General features: G+C 46.8%; 1 long non-coding RNA gene across 3 annotated transcripts; it reads right to left on the reverse strand.

Moving 5' to 3' along the window:
• Nucleotides 1-13,639: 13,639 nt before the first annotated feature.
• Nucleotides 13,640-16,801, reverse strand: LOC141278709 (uncharacterized). Of its 3 annotated transcripts, XR_012331776.1 has the most exons (5): nucleotides 16,630-16,801; nucleotides 15,899-16,029; nucleotides 15,397-15,487; nucleotides 14,441-14,507; nucleotides 13,640-14,248 (listed from the first exon to the last, which is right to left on the reverse strand). It is a non-coding gene; the product is annotated as an uncharacterized lncRNA (long non-coding RNA). The 3 variants fall into 3 exon arrangements; XR_012331775.1 differs by having other exon boundaries at nucleotides 14,441-15,487; XR_012331777.1 differs by lacking the exons at nucleotides 14,441-14,507; nucleotides 15,397-15,487 and having other exon boundaries at nucleotides 16,630-16,785.
• Between the last annotated feature and the right edge of the window lie 653 nt (nucleotides 16,802-17,454).

Genomic DNA, 17,454 nt, shown 5'->3' on the forward strand with positions numbered 1-17,454 from the left:
ATGTTTTGGAAGGTGGCAGAAGAAAAATGTCTCTGTTCTACAATATGAGCAGCTATCTGCATCTCCCCAAGGATTTTTCATGAACCTAAGTAGGAAATCTTAGTCAAGTTCCCAAGGGCAAACCATCTTTGTCAAGAGACCACTGAAAACGATTTCCAAAGATGGAGGACACGACTTCTGTGTTCCCAGCAGCTGGGTTAGTACTGAGGGGGGCAGGATGGGGGGTTGCTCAAGCCCTGCATCTCAGGAGAAGCATTTTCTAGAGAGTTGTGGATAACTGCATAGGTTTCACATATTAAAGTATCACAGCAAAATAATAAAAATTAATGAAGATGACGTCCATATTGTAGCCCCCCACCAGCCCCCTGATTCTCGCTCTGTACAGAGGGGAAGGGGTGGAAAGGGAATGAAAGGGCTGCCGCCAATCAAGACAGCTTACATGTCAGCCCACCCCCATCCAGAGTTATGGTCCATCCTTGTGCACACAGCTCACCGTGCAGGGGTTTCTCCAGCCAGAAGGGAGGCCATGAGGGTGAGTGAGTCATGGGGTGCTGGGCATCAGGACCTCAAACAGCAGGTCATTAATAGAAACCAGGGCTCTCGGGACACAAGGGTCTGGTCCTGGCTCCATCTCTAATTATTTGTGTGACTTCGGACAAGGTGTTCTACCTCCTTCACGTGTACAGCCGGCAGGGGGCGTGTGTAGGTGGTGGTGTTGGACTAAGTGTTCTCCAGGGCTCTAACAGCTCCTAAAAATTAGGAAGGGATGTGTAGGGAGGTTGTGAAACTGAAGCGTAATTATCCCTGTTGGCTGTAAGAGAATAGACCTTGGAGGTGGTGCGAAAATAATCCACAAGGAATCCTTGTGATGGGCTGGGCAACTACATAGAAACATGGAATTGTGTGTTCTGGAGATCTATGAGGCCATATAAAACGGGGCTCATACAAGAAAGCCCACACTTAACACAGAAAAGTCAGGCGTTTGAACCGAAGCTCTGCCCTATCCTCTTTACAATCTCTCCCCGTGATAATATAGCACCTTGCGCACACAATGAAATGTCAGCCACAGAAAACATTTCCCTTGGCTTTGTTGTTCCAGAACGGGATTCTTTTGTCCTCAATATAATGGATATGCAGAAACAATGATAGAACAGAGATTTTTTTCTAAAGCGATGACAAACACACTGCCGCTTCCTCCCTCCCTCCTTTCTCCTTATCCCCACCCCCCAAAGTAAATCATTGTTAAAAAAAAAAAAAATCCCATTGTCTATTGTCCATGGAGATCAAGATCTGCCTAGGAACAGCGCTGGCAGGCTCGCAGCGGCCGCGAGCAGCCGGTAGGTGGCGCACGAAGGCAGCGCAGGCGGGAGCGCGGGACCGGTCCCGGCGCGGGGGGCGGTTCTCGTCGCCCACACGCCCGCCCGCCCGCCGCCGCCCTCCACCCCCTCTCGCGTGCTAATTGCTGGATACTCTACTGGGACTTCGGTTAGGGGAAAAGAAAGCGGGAATGGGAGGCGGGGAATCCGGTTCCGAACGCACAAAGCCTCCGGGGTCTGGGCGGCCCGGGAGCAGGGCGCCCCCCCTCCCCACCGTCACCCTTCACCGCCTTGCCGCGCCCGGCCAGGGCTCCGGCCAGAGGAGCACACAGGCCACTGGCAGCGGGAATGGGGGTGGGGGGCACGGTGGGGTTGGTGATCTGGGTGCAGAGCCCCACGCCCCGGTCCTTGGTGCCCGCCTGAGCCCGGACACCTCCCTCCCCAGCTCACGCATCCCAGGCATCGGAGCCCAAGGCCACCCCAAATGCTCTCCAGCCGCGTGCAGGGCTGCCTTCCGCCTCGGGCAAGGCCAAGACCAGGGACAGGATCGGCGGCGGTTCAGGTCCCCAAGCAGCAGGGTCCGCCGAGCCCCAGAGCAGCAGGGTCCCATGTGTCTGCCTGGGCCCGGCTGACGCCATCAGCAAGCCTCCTTCCAGGAGGAGTCTGACCTATCCTGCCCCTTCCGTGTCGCGGGCTGGCGCTGTCAGTTGACGATGAACGGGCCACACGGTCGTCCTACCCCCAGCCTCTTGTCTAGTAGGACATGGTGTTAACGATGCTTGATGGCCCTAAGGTCAGAAGCCTGGGTTGAAACGTGAGCATTGACACCTGGGGCTTTGTAACCTTTGAGGATGTTCCTGAACTCCCCAATCCTCCATCTCCCCAGCTATTAAAAGCGGCAGTAATACCTCATAAGAATGTTGTGAGGGTTTTTCAAAAGCGGTGCTTAACTTAGCAGGAGGCCAGGCTAGAGTAACTGTTATTATTAACAACCTGACTCTCCTCGGAGGGGGAGGGAGATACACAGTTTGCTGCCCTTGAAACAAATCTGGCATCACTGTTGCCTAGACTGAGGAGAAGGGGGCCAAGAGGAGAGCCGAGGCACATCCTCAGAGTGGTCACTCCCAACAGAAGATGCCATCTGTCTGTCGCTCTGCAGCCCTCATATGCTGTCCCTCTTCCTGTCCCGAGGCTGTGTTAGGCCCTGCTCCTCTCCTTACTCTCCCTTGGATATACATTCTCCCTGCTCAGGTGGAAAGTTCTGAGACAGACAGTGTATGACATGGGCTTTGGAGTCAGACACACTCAGGTTGGAATTCTGACTTCCGCATTTGCTAGCTGGGTGGAGCTTCAGTCTGCTGCTTTATGAAATGGTGGTCACAATACCTACCTAAGAGTTCCTGTGAAGATTAAAGGAGATAACGTTTCTAAACTGCTAGGCATGTACTGGGTTGGCAAAAAAATTCATTCATGTATTGGGTTGGCAAGTGAACTTTGTGGCCAACCCAATACTATCTGTTCAGTAAATTTTTAAGTTTACAGTTGAAATTAGGTTAGATAATCTTGCAAAAGATAATGAACAATCACTGGAGTTTCTGCAGACATCCACCAAAGCTGAACCCCCAAAACTACTAACAGTGAGCTTCTTTACTCCTTTCTGAGTCAGCAAGCTTTATTTCCCCTCCAGGAAAAGAGTAGAAATCCAGTGCGGGTACATTCTCCCCAGAGCCTCATGGGTATAACTCAGACACTTAAATAGGCTTATTAAAATGGGCCACCAAATGCCCATTTTAGAGCAGTACTCCATCTGGAAGTTTCTCTGGGGGTGGGCCTCGCTTTAAAGTTGCATTCTAAACCATGGTGTGTGCCTGGATAGTCAGTGACTTGGTGACTGTCAGCATTCATCACATGTGTGCTGCTGCCCAAGCAGGGGTGTGGCTGGGGAGTGACACTGACCCACCCCCTACCTGAGGCAGGCAGGAGGCCAGGAACTGTTGCCCCTTCTCCAGAAGGACACTTGGGCATTTCCACGAGCATCGGATTTGTATAGCTCTTGGGAGGAGCTTAGGGATTTGTATAGCTCTTGGGAGAAGACCATGTCCCTTGGGCAGAGGTTGGGCCACTAGACAGTCTTGGTAGCCAGCCTCCAAGATGGCCCCCAATGACCCTTGCCTCCCGAGATGCATGTCCTAGTGTAGTCCCCTCCCTGTTAAGCAGGGATGACCTGTGTAACCAAGTGTATATTACAGAATCACAGTGTGTGACTTCCAAGGCCAGCACATAAAAGACATTGTGACTTCCATTTTGCTGTCTCCCCTATCGCTCACCGTGGAGAAAGCCGACCACCAATGCTGTGAAAACACTCAAGCAGCTGTATGGAGTGGTCCACATGTCAAGGAACTGAGGCCTCTGCCATCAGCCAGCACTGACTTCCCAGCCCTGTGTGTGAGCCATCTTGGATGAAATGGGTCCTCTACCCCCAGTCAAACCTTCAGATGACTACAGCCCAGCCTGACATCTTGACGTCATGAGAGACCCTGAACCAGAAACACACCCTTAAGCCATCCCTGAATTCCTGACTCACAGAAAAACTGTGAGATAAAAGACAGGCCTGTTTTAGGTGTACAGATACTGTGTAGATGACTAATTTAGCAACACTCAAAAGAGCCAGGGGGCTTCCGCTGGCCAAAGTGGGGCTGGTAGTGAGGGTCCTGCCCATTCACCTGGTCACCTCTGCTGGCTCCACATACCAATACACGTCTGGGGTCTGAAAGTCCCCCTCTCGACCTCAGTTGAAGGCCCCACCTCCAAAGGTTCTGGGAAAAAACTTTAAGCTACAGTCTGCCAGCAGCACTGAGTTAATAGTAGCCCTAACCTTTGTTTTCGCCAAGGGTTGAGAGCAGGGCATTCCTTCACTCCCTGTACCTCTCCCCCTGAGCCAGTCCTGGCACTTGGCCCAGGTATAAGATTGCCAGCCCTGCCACTGCTTTTTGGTCTTATTATGAGCGTGTCTGTTCTCATGTGCTGGTTTGAGCACGTCATGGTGGAAGTGCGAGCACAGCAAAGGAGGCTGTGTCGGATCTTTCTCTCTCCATGTTAGGAGCTGGCTGCTGAAAAGCCTGTAGGTCAGGTGGGTAGAGACAGGTTACCATGTCCTGAAGGGCTCAGAGCCGGACTACTCCACGGATCAGATGTGGAAGCTAGAGTGCTCAGTCACTTTGCTTCTTCCCGAAGTTTTCCTGGTCATTTTCATCGGTGATCTGGAGAGAAAAGCATGGAGCTGAGCCCATGCCCCTAAAAGTAGCAAACTCACACTTGTACACCACCCCTAGCAGGGGTCTCACACGTGTTCACTGCTAGTCACAGTCAAGACTCATGTGTTGAATTCAAGCAGAGTTAATTAAAATGAATTAGTAGATAATAGTCTTGAGCTGACCAAATGCTACTTGAAATCCTGTTCTTTCCTGAAATATCTGCCAATGAGTGTAGTCAACTCACAGTTCTATTAAGTCTAAGCAAATCCAAAATATTCTCCTGGGCGTCTGTACCATTCAGCTAGATGTCTGGGGCTGCCTGTCTTATATAGACCCTTAGATCCCCACGGATCTAGGGTCATAACAGAGTTGGCTTGTCAGGAAACCTCAACCTTTTTTTAAAGACCATCCTGATCCCCTAAAAATCCATTTCTTATTTTTGATGTGATTCTGACTTTCAGTTTTTTATTTTTTTCAGAAAGTTTTATTTCTGCTATATTTTTAGATTCAAAAGTATTTATTTAAGGTGAACAAATGTTACAGCGTACACAACTGCTGGGCCTGCTTTTTAATTGAGAACAAAAAGGGAATACCTAGGACAAGAATATGCAATTACCACACTTATTGTTTTCAGTGAATTTTTGTCAAGTTTGTTTATCTTATTGCTAATGTGATGATACAGCAATCCTTGGCAAGAGAATAACATTTTGCATTAAAGAACAAATCTCAGTAAAAATGGAAAATGGAGTTAGCCACAGCCCACAAGGCCTTCTTTGGGAAGAACTCTTGAAGAAAAACCAACTCACACTTCACAGAAGAATATGACACTGTCGTTTTTCCCTCTATAGTACCAGAGTGTTCCTGAACAAAGGCCTCAAGGCATTATCAACTCGTCATCCATTTTTTGATGTGATTTCTATTTTCAAGACCCTGCTTCCCTCCCTCTTTGTTCCTAATGCATCTGGTCATTGGTGCCTTCTACTTTGGTCCTATCATAGTCAGTGTGACGTGTCCCCTGGAGAACCTGGAGAGTTCACCATGGTGACCACGAGTCCCACGGTCAGGGTTATTGTCTCACCCATGGGACCAGAGGAAGACCTCAAGGACACACCCACTGCATTCAGACAAGCCGCAGATATGTGGAGGCTGAAGGACGATCAGGTGATTCCAAACCATCTGGGAAGGAACTGATGGACTATCGAGATATATCCAAGCCCGGGATATTGTTTAAAAACAAACAAAACAACCCCCCCCCCTTTTTTTTCTATTGTTGGGATTTCTGATGGTACAGTACACAAGTTCCAATGTGCAGTCTAATCAAAGATAGCTATATAGTGCTTAGAAATTTCCATAGCTCAACCATGAACCTTGTAGAAAAGAAGAAACTGAGGATATTTATACGTCACTGGTAAACAATGGCATAGATTTCTCTGAACATGTCTTCCATCTCAAAAGTCCTGCAGCTTGGATTCTATAAATGCCTTTAATCTGATTTTAATATTCATTCATTTAGTCCTTCAACAATTATTTATTTGTTTTCATTTTTGGCTGCGTTGGGTCTTCGTTGTGGCATGTGGGATCTTTTGGTTGAGGTGCGTGGGCTCTTCATTGCAGCGCGTGGGCTTCTATCTAGTTTTGGCGTGCGGGTTTTCTCTCTCTAGTTGTGTCGTGCAGGCTCCAGAGCATGTGGGCTCTGTAGTTGTGGTACGTGGGCTCTGTGGTTTGCGGCACGCGGACTCTATAGTTGAGGCACTCGGGCTCAGTAGTTGTGGCACATGGGCTTAGTTGCCCCACGGCATGTGGGATCTTAGTTCCGCGACCGGGGATTGAACCCTTGTCCCCTGCATTGGAAGGCAGATTCTTTACCACTAGACCACCAGGGAAGTCCCTCAATAATTACTTAATGCCTGTTATGTGCTGAGTATAGACGTAACATTAATGGATAAAACAGAAATGTATCCCTCCTTACAGTCTACAGACAACCGACCCACAAACAAATGTAGATATGCCCACAAACTGCATACATCTGGTGGGAAAATTAAATGGATTCAGCGATAGAAAATAACGTACTCTACCTCTACAGATACAGGCATTCGAAATGGCCTAAGAAGAAAAAATTTAAATCAGCATCTGAACAATAAAAAAGCTCAACCTTAGCCATGTGTTGACATTCCAGGGAAAAAATACCAGGTGGGCAACGACGCTGAGAAGGAAAAAGTGTGATGTGTTCAAAGAGTAGAACGTTGTGAATATAGAACTTTGCAGACTAGAAAACATGCTAAATCATAGCCTGTCAGGGTTTGATTGGGTAATTTAGTCTGGCCACCCGACCAGTTCTTAAATCCCCTTCACGATTCACCCTCTAAATAACCAATTGCCTTTTTTTTTTTTTTTTAACTTTTTGGCCACACCACGTGGCATGTGTGATCTTAGGATCTTAGTTCCCTGACCAGGGATCAAACCTGTGTCCCCTGCATTGGAAGAGTCTTAACCACTGGACCGCCAGGGACATCCCAATCACCTTGTGTTTGAGTCTCTTCACAAGAAGGAATGTTCTACCTCTTGAAGCACCCATGCTGGTTTAGTTTAAAAATATGAGTTTGTTCCAACCAGGAAGCTGGAATCATGAATTATGATCACGGACGTGCATCTGAGGAAATTTTCAAGTTGAAATGGAAGAAGCTACTTAGATCGCTGTATTTACCATTCTTTGTTATGTAGAGTGCCAAGAACACACAGCAGGATTTCAAGTTCATCACTTTTTTGAGAAGAAAAATATATGAGAATGTTCAAACAGCTCTCACAAACTTTCAACAGTTTTTCTATTGTAGCAAAATTCATGTCAGCAGCCTGGCAAACCAGTGATTGCACAATAAGGTCAGTTGTACCCTTGAAAGACAGCCGTGTATTTGGGCTGCAGTGGTGAGGTGGGAGTGACTTTCCTGTGGTATTTGTGGTCCATCAAGTAGAGGAAGTGCAGTGTATCCACCAATTTTACAAAGGCCTTTGATAATGCAAGTTGACTTACACAAGATCTGTTATTGACTTGACTAAAGAAGCTCAATGGGATTCCGTGAAGATTCTGCCAGGTATTTACTGGTGTTCCCTACAGCCAGTTCACACCACTGACAGTTTGAGACTGGCTTGAGTATTTATTTGTTCCAAAGTACATCAAGAAAGCTAAGTTCCAAGGTCTTAGGGAGGTGCTTCCAAGTTCACAACCCACAGGCCATTCTCTGTTAAAGCCATTCATGAGCTGTTATGTGGTGACTACTAAGCAGCCACCCTACTTGAAACAGCCTCCAAACGATTTTGGACCATCTTGCAAAGTTATAATACTGCTAAGGGTGTGAGAAGGCAAAAGTTGACCATGAATAAATGCTAACCCATGCAATGAAAATCCCATTAGTAGCCAAAAGAAGTTCACTACCGAAATACAAGAAAAAATCCTCCATTGAATTTTTCTTCTCAGATAGCAGTAATGCTCTAAAAGTATCAAAGCAATAGAAAAATTAAGCGAAAAGCAATCAGGATATCTTGATGAGGCTGGCAGGTGGAGTATGGTACCCACTTGGCACCTGGTTCTAGACAAGAATAAATAAAAATCTACAGACCTGGGCTTCCCTGGTGGCGCAGTGGTTGAGAGTCCGCCTGCCGATGCAGGGGATACGGGTTCGTGCCCCGGTCTGGGAAGATCCCAGGTGCCGCGGAGCGGCTGGGCCCGTGAGCCATGGCCGCTGAGCCTGCGCGTCCGGAGCCTGTGCTCCGCAATGGGAGAGGCCACAACAGTGAGAGGCCCGCGTACCGCAAAAAAAAAAAAAAAAAATCTACAGACCAGTGCCATAAATATCACAGCCAACTTCTTGAGTCAGCTCATGAGGATTGTCTACTGCTAGAAATTTAATTTAAAGTGTAAGACAGATTCACCAACATGCCTGGAACGCAGCCAGTCCACCAGGACTGAAGGGATGTCAGCTGGGTCGACCAAATGTCAAGAAGGAATGTCAACAGGATGCTCGTGAAGATGTCCTGTGGTGAGCTAAGGTGGGACACCTCCAAGGACTAAGCCAAAGGACTGCTTTCAAGAACCGCTCAAGCGTGACTTCTGTGACGACTTCTAGCCGTGGCAGAGAGAGCAACAGACCTTGCTGGCCAGAAGCAAGGAGAAATGGAGCCGATCCTTCTGAGCAGAGGCATATGACAGCTGGCTCCATGAAAGAGCCCATCTGGAAAGAGTGAGTGACCCTTGTGAACAAGAATTGGACTCATAAGCCACAGGTTGGTCCTTGCCTTTTATACAACAAACATAGAAGCAGCAGCCAGTTGGTCATCAGTATGGTGTAGTGGTTTGGCACCCAGCTTCTAGACTCAGACTGCCTGAGTTTAAATCCTCACTCCATCATTTACTAGCTGGTTGACATTAGTACAGTTTCTTAACCTCTCTAAGTTCATTTCTTTATAGGAATAATGATCTTGCCTACCTTATAGAGGATTCAATGATTGTACGTGTTACCTGTTAGAACAGTGCCTGGCACACAGTCTGTGCTCAATAAATTTTAGTTACATTATCAGTCTTTATGGCTCCTCACAGGAAACTAGAGCTCATATTATAGTTTGCTATTAACAGGTCCGTGTTCGTGTTTCTGCCATTTACTACTAAACCTAAAGGTCAAATTACTAAGAATTTTTAATATCAGTTCCTTGCTCTGTCAAATGCGAATAATACTACTTCATGGGTTTTGTGAAGATTAATGAAATAATAGGCGTAAAACACCAACAGTAAGGCCTGTATGCTGTTGAGGCTCAATAAACGATAGTTATTCTTATTAGGACCTGATGGTCTGGTAGAGCAGAGCTGTGCTGTAGAAGCGTCTGTGATGGGAGAAATGCTCCATGTGCGCGTTGCCCAGTACGGCAGCCACGAGCCGCTTGTGGCTGTTGGGCACTTGAAAGGTGAAGAACTGAAGAACTAAACTTCTAATTTTATTTCATTGTAATTAATTTTTTAAATATCCACATATGGCTTGTGGCTAGTGTATTGAGCAGTGCAGGCTGGGTGGTTCAGGCCTCGTTCTGTCCTCCCCATATGCTCCTCCTGTCTGTGCCCAAATCATGTCCATCTTGTTGCCCATCAGTATCTATCTGTATCAGGGTTGGACAGAATGAAGAGAGGATACAAAACCCGACTTTGGCAGGTCGGTAGTGTGGCATAATAGAAAGAAGAAAAGTCAGTGGGTCTAAGGGGACCGTCTCATTCCAGCTCTGCCTGTTATTCTTGGGCAAGTCACTTAACCTCATCTTCAGAAGGAGAGAGTTGATACTGACATGACTTCAAAGCTCCCACCCATCAAGTGATCACCAAGGGGTGAACGTAAGAAATATCACACAAACTTAGATTATTTTTTAGGTGCTACGGGTCGCATTTAGCTATGTTTAGCGTCTCCCAGATTTAAAGGTGGTATATTTAAGTGTTAGCATACAAACTAATATAAGTGAATAGACAGGGATAAAAAAGAAGTCGAGGCCAAAGGGAAATTAACCTTGGGGCAAAGACGAAGGACTTTGATTAAAAAAGAACATCTGTGCTGTGCCTATATGTGCGCCTGCCATATCTTTTTGCAGATATACAGCCTTCCACCAGTGTGGGTGAGAGTGGAGAGTGCTGGGGAATGTCTGACTGGTAAACACTTTGGATATATAAACCCATAATATGATTTCTTGTCTCCAGCTGAATACAAACTGGAAAGGAAGTTCTGCAAAACAGATCTCCTAGAATCCACCTGGGTAGAAGGAGCTCAGAACAAGGAACCTGGAGGCCCATTTTCCTTCTCTGGCTCTGTGGCTAACCAGCTGAGTGACCACACTTAATCTGGCTCACTTCTCTGGGCCACAATTTAAGCATTGGTGCAGTGAATCGGTTGCACCCTACTCCTACAAGTGGGGAAAATCTATGTTTATGCTCAGAGCCCTAGAAATCGCAGAGATGCTTTTCTTTACCAGGAGCCAAAAGCATGAGAAATTATAGCAGCTAAGCCAGATAACAACCCCTTGCCCCAACTCACACACATACACTTAATTTTAATCTGCTGAAGAGGAAGTCCATGCCCTGTGGCGTAACTTCTCAGTGTCCATCTGAAGCATCTACTTGTGAACAGTAGGTGATAGGACTCCACTTGGTTATAAGCATAGTTCCAACTGATTAGCCTTGACAATACCCGAAGAGTGGTCTAGATTTTTTTTTTTTTTTTTAAGAGACAGTAATTCCTCAAACTTTCAGGGCAGTGGTGGTTGTGTCTGTGAAGGCAAAGTAAGAAACCTCACCACCTGCTTCCAAAAATGGTGAAATAGAATACGCACGGTTGTCACCTGGGATGAGCTGGTATTAGCAGGAAAAAAACAACAGTGACATTCAGAACAGGAAAACCAGCAGTTAAAGAAAGCCATCCAGGATAATTGAGTTTATTAATCTATCTGACTTTAAATCATCTTTCCTCCATCATACTTAGAGTCTCTATGTCCACAGGTTGTTTTGAAACTCGGCCCCTCCTCCTCTACTCCTTTCCCAAGGCTGCTATGTGATAAATAGCTCTCCCTGCTCTCTCCCCCTCCCCCATCCACCATTTCTTCTCACATTCCTCTCTAGCCATGTCGATTCTTTCCTGAGAGAAGGGTGGGAATCTCTACTCAAGGCCACTTGTCTGGACCCTGTGTCTAACAGCAAGAAGTACTAGTTTTAGAGACACTTAGGGAGTGATTCCTACACACACACACACACACACACACACACACACACACACACACACACACACACACACACACACATACCTTTCTCAGACCAGAAGTCCCTGGAGGCAGTACTAGCTGGACCTTGACCCCTAATAACATCAGGATGAAAGTGAATAGGCTATAAAGCAAACCAAGTCCACTTTCCGTAGTAAGTCCTGCTGCTTCATGGCTTTGCAGAGTCCTCTGGCACCCAGGTTGGTTACAGTAGACACAAGAACAATCTTCCCTGCAGTTTCTACTTCCTGGTGACAGCTTGTCCCACCAACCTCCCTGGTTAGGAGAGGATCCTTCTCCTTTCTTGGGGACATTATGACCAAATTTATGGCTCTTTTATTAGGTTGGCAGGTGATTTAAGTGAGGGAGGAAAGAAGTGGCCTGATTTGCACATAGTTTCAGTTCAGGAAACAAGGAAGTGGAAGAATTTATCCATGGTCATTTTCTGCTAAAAGCTTGCAAAATTCTTCAGCCACCATTGAGAAGAAAACTTCTCCCTGCTTCAAGCCTAGATTTCTGGTACCTTAAGGCTAGAAGGGATTTCTAGATCATGAAAACTTCTACTGGTAGGGGAGGGGGCCTAGAGACTGAGAGGTTAAATAACAGGCCCAAAAGATCACACATTACAAAGCTAGTTAGGAGAGCCCCAGGGCCGAGGATGGGGTCAACTGATTTCCCCAGGTCTTACCCCTCTCTCTCTCTCTCTCTTTCTCTCTCTCTCTCTCTCTCCTTGATCATCTTCAAAAGGAATCTTCTTTTGTGGGCCTAGGAAAAAACAGTAAATCTCTGAAAGACGTAAAGAAGATCGGCAATCTGTCTGCTAGCTTCCCTTTCTTTCTTTCAAGATATTCAGCATTCTGACTTTGCCCAGGAAATGGAGAAGAAGAAAAGAGAATCAGATAACATTTTAAACAAAACAAAGCAAATAAAGAAAACTGCTTTTTTAAAGAAAAGTCTGTGGTATGTGCACGTGTGTGTGTGTGTGTGTGTGTGTGTGTGTGTGTGTGTGTGTATGCGTCCAGGGCCATGTATCATTTTGGAGTAAGCTAATTGTGAGCAGTCTTTGCATTAAGAGGCACATAGAACAAGCCCTTCTTTACCTATTTCAGTCTTTAAAAACCTTAAAAATTAGTGTGAGGACAAATGATTTACTCTACCTCAGACACTGGGTCTCTGCTCTGCCCTGTATATTGCGAGATCATCCCATTTCCTTTCGGCTTCTCTCAGCTGTCTTGCCAAGTCGTCTGTCTTCCATGATTAGTCATTCTAATAAACACTCCTAATAAACACAAATCCAGGATGCTACTTTTGGCTCCTATGCTGCCTTTAGGAAAGACTGACACCTTCATTAACTTTGTCATCTGTCCTGGAGAAACCCAGCTGAGATCTCTAACATGTTCTGTTGCAAGCTGCAGTATAACAGACACATTTGGTGTATATTCTCTGTTAAATGGAATCTGAATTCCTAAGTGAACTAAAAATACTTAATTATTAATAAAATACCCCAGGGATTGGTGACATTTGGGATGATTTTATCACGCTGTAGATATTGAACAACATAATGTGTATGGTGGTATCGAATTCAACTTCTTTTGTTTAAAAGAACATTCCTTCCCAATTCGTTTTGATTTATACGCCACGTGGATTAGTCCCTGACCATCCAGCTCCGGGTGGAGGTAGAGGGACTTTCCTGAGGAATGGGATGGGACTGAAGCTGGGGCAGTGCAGGGAAGACCAGGAAGAGGCACCAAGGAGCCGTCTCCTGAGAATTGGAATTGGTTTGGGGTAGATGGCAAGTGAGGGGATTCTATTCAGGTAGAGGCAATGGTGGCCATGGATGGAAGTTTCTGGAAGGATCACAGGTCCAGAGAATCACAGGACTAGGTGCCAGGCTTCCAGTTTTGCACCAATTTGCTGTGTGACTCTGAGTACATTACTTAACCTCTCAGGGACAGAGTTTTCTCACATATTTGGAAGGGATAATTACACGCCCCTTAGCTACCTTATTGAATTGCTCACAGTATACATGAAAGTACTTCCAACAATTAAAGGGCTTTATGAAGAATATATTCAAAGATGGGGAAGAAGGAAATAGCGTTTACTAGGCACTGTCCATGTACCAAGGGTTGTGTTGGATACTTTTACAAACATGAAGTCAGTTAGTCTTAAAAAAAAAAATCTGAGATAGGCCTGATTACCCCATTTATAGGGGAGAAATCTGAGGCTCAGAGCTTTTGCTCTGAGGTCACAAAGTGGTGGAGCCAAGCTGAAAACCTACAGAGATAAGGCATGTATTTGGGTACATAATATGTAAAAGGAAAATGGGTCACAACCTTAATTTTTAAGTAGAAATGTTCAGTCAGCCTAAGGTTTGGTTGACTTATACGTGATTATGCATTATCACAACATATGAACACTCCCATGAAATTTTAATTATTCTGTCATCAGCCAGTTATGATATTAAGGAAGGAAAATCTCTAAGTATAGTGTCAAAAATCTGTTATTAAATAAAGTAAACACTGAGGAGGTCTTGCCATTAGGTTGATATGATCTTGATCTGTTAGTGCTGGATGGACCAATCAGGTGGAGCTTTCACTCATCACTTCCTTGTTCCTGGCACATCACTGTGAGTCTCTGCCCCCAGTGGTAACACTTGTCTTTCCTTCGTTTCTGCTCAGACCCTGGCTCTGCCCAGGTTGGTGGAGATCCCGTTTGCACTTAGATGCTTTGTACACTGTGGGTCCTGGTTTGCAGTGTTTGGCCTGGAGATGAAGTTATTGATGGCTGTTTGTGAGAGAGACAAAGTGGAGGAGGGCTTGGAGCAAGAGACCAGAAGCCAGTCCATCACCTGCTCCCTCGATGACCTCGCTTCACCTCTTCATGCTTCAGTTTCTCCATCTGTTGGTGGAAAGAGTGATACACGATACCTGGCTCTCAGAGTGTCAGGAACATCTTTGTAAAGCACTGAGAGATGCTCTAAGGGCCCTGAAAGACTTCATGCTTCCCTTTACTTGGTCAAGTAAAATCCCATCTGATGGACGAAAAATTACAGACCACGTATATTTTTTAAATAAGCAGATGATCTTATACCTGAAAAAGTACTTGCATTTCTTTATCAGTGGGTGGCGTACCATGAAACCCATTTCAATGACAGGGCCTAAATGGTTGTTTAAAAAATAAACAAATAAGTCTAAGCATGTACAAGATGCACATACGGCTGCTTTTATACTAGTTTACTTTCCTATGACAAAATGCATTTCAACTACTTTTAACATTCTTAGTGTGCTTGTTTTCACCACACACACACACACACACACACACACACACACACACACAGCCATGGTAGATTAACAGCGAGATGGTATCATCACCCCCATTTTATAGATGAGAAAACTTAAACCAGGAGAAGTAAATAGATGGCCAAGTCCACAAGGATAATTAGGGGCACAGTTAGGAAAATCATCTAAGTCTCCTGTCTCAAAATCTGGCACTTATCCCTCTCAATCTCATGTTTGATAATTCTGAACTTTTTTCTCTTCCTGTTCTTGCACATCTTTTGTTCTCCACTTATCGATATAACAGGGCTGTAGGTGCCTTCTCATGCTTCTTCTCTGGGAACGGGGCCCTTTAAAGCCTGATGTCAAGCAAGGTTTGCGGTAAAGTGAGAGCTCAGACATGACTGCTTGTTAAGCTTGTTCCTCATTGCCAGCCCGAAGAAAAACCTGCCCCAAATCACATTACCCAGTCGCTGGGACCTCTCCGCTGCTCTCAGTGGGGCAGCGCCAAGCTGCACCAAGTCATAATCAGGCTGAAACAGCTGCGTCGTGATGCTCTCACAGACACGCGTTTGCTTTGTATGTGCTTCTAAAGTGTATCCTGACTTAAAAATCCAAAGGGAAAGCGTGGGATAAACACCAAAAGATCACTTTAAATGGTTTTTTTTTTTTTTTCCCTGTGGGGAATTCAATTGCAAAGATCATCAGAGACTGATGAAGAAACACAGAAAAGCCACAGCGGATGAGGCACTAACCCCATTGTTTACTCACATTCAAGAGTGACTAGCTCTCTGCATCCCCTTTGCCAATCCAGGTTGCTTTGAAATTCCTTCCAAGGAAGCACCCCCTGCCTGGTACCACTCTGCAAAAAAGTTCTACTGAGGGTTTTAAGCAGTGAGAAAAAGAAGGCTGTGAACGGGAACCCCAACATGACAGCCAGCTAGCCCGCTGTGGCCGCCCATGGTCCTGCTGCTGAAGCTCAGACAGAGAGGACGAGCCCTTCTGAAGATGCTCCTGTCTGCCCTGCTTGAGCTGCTCCTGCCAGGGCCAGCATCCCTGGGAAACTGCCCTGTAAAATGAGCAGCTCCTTTTCGACAGCAGCCTCCCAGCGGCTCCCCACCTCCGTGGCTGCCATTGGACATGACAGAGCAGCCGGCCCAGCCTGGCTCGCCTTTCGCTGCTGAGAACCTATTGGGACCTATTTTCCAAGCTGGAAAGCACAGGTGGGCAGAAGCCACGTGGGCAGCCCTGGGTGGCACGCCTGCCCTCCTACCTGCACGGTCTCCTCCAGCTTTGGGTTGATGGGGTGAGTGATTTGAGGGTCGGATGCCCTTCCCAAGCGTTATCAGTTTCCCCTCTTCTTCCTGAATAGCCCGTGCACCTTCACCCATCCTGAAACCCTGCCTGGAAACAGAACAAAACAGAACCCTGCAGCCGGCCCATCCCCCAGGAGCCAGAGGGCCAGATCTGGCCCGGAGCCAGGCTCTGAAGAAACGGCGGAGGGCAGAGAGAGGCGGCGGTGGGGCAGGGAGCCTCGTGTTACACATTCAAAACCTAATTTTGGATCAGAGTCATACTTGTAGCCAAGCCCGAAAGATCATCGAGGCCCCCAAATGAACCCACAGCTCTGAGGCGGGTCCTGGACGAGTCCTCAGCTCTCGTGCCCACTTGCTGCTGTCCTTAGTTCGAGAGGCTAAGTCAGGCTTGTTTGGATTTTCACTTTAAATGAAAAACTTTTTTGATGTTTTTTAATTTAATGGTTTTTTTTAAAGCAACATCAGTTGTCTCCTTGCCTCTTTCTAGCTGAGGGCAGTGCGCATTTCCCACCCCCATCTCGCTGTGCATGTTCGACTCAGCTGACATGCTCACTGGAAGCCAGGCTCCTTCGTGCTCCTTCCCCTGCTGAGTGAGGCCTAGGACACAACCTCTTGCTTCGTGACACCGGCACAGACAATAGGCCATCAGGGCAAGGGCAGCCTCAGGTGACAGAAGGAAGGTGCTTACCTTCCTATGAACAGTAAAAACGACCCTCTCTGGACACGGAGGAGAGAGGATACAGCTGGCCTCCGGGAGCGACAAGAGAGACAAGGGCTGCGCTCTCTCGTCTTCCAAGGGTGTGGGCACTTCCTCTGGAGGATTTGCTGCTGCCAAGAGCAGGCTGTTGCCTCCCTGGAACTCGGGGTATCAGGATGCTTGTTTGCAGAGCTGGCCGGCCAGCAGCCGTAGCAGCTGGTTGTAATTATGCATTGCAGCTTCAGAGGAAGTTGCTGGCTGCGGGAACAGGAGCGTGTGTTGGGCCTGGCTGCACACTGGCTGCTGGGCTTAAGGGAACAATAGGGATAGAAGCCGGTGGCAGCAAGGGAAGGGAAGGAGTAGGACGAGGGTGAAGACAGGCAGAAAGAAATGGTGCAAGCTGTTCCCACTGCTGCCGGGGCTGAATCTGGAGAGACCTGTGTCTGCGCTCCGGGGAGCCCTGCTCTTATCCCCAGACTTGCGACCAAAGTCTGTGCCCTTCTGGAAGCAGCCCCCAGACTTTTTTTTTTTGAAAGCTGTACCTGCTGAGCACTGGATTTCGAGAAGTGGGCCTGGCTGACATATCAAATAGCACTCCTCAGCCTGTTTAAGCTAAATTGACTGCATCTTTGTAGCAGCTGGCCACAGGGAAAAACAAAAGAATTCATGATGAAGAAGGCAAATCTCTCCCGGCTAGAAAGTACGGCAGCCACAGCAGCAGTTAAAACATTTCAGTACCAGGCTAAATGCTGTGCCCAGATATGGACATCAGGCGGGAAAGAAAAAAGGACAACTTTACAGAAGTGAAATGTGGGT

The sequence above is a fragment of the Tursiops truncatus genome, chromosome 5 (genome assembly GCF_011762595.2).
Source record: "Tursiops truncatus isolate mTurTru1 chromosome 5, mTurTru1.mat.Y, whole genome shotgun sequence".
In the NCBI taxonomy this organism is placed as follows: Eukaryota; Metazoa; Chordata; class Mammalia; order Artiodactyla; family Delphinidae; genus Tursiops; species Tursiops truncatus.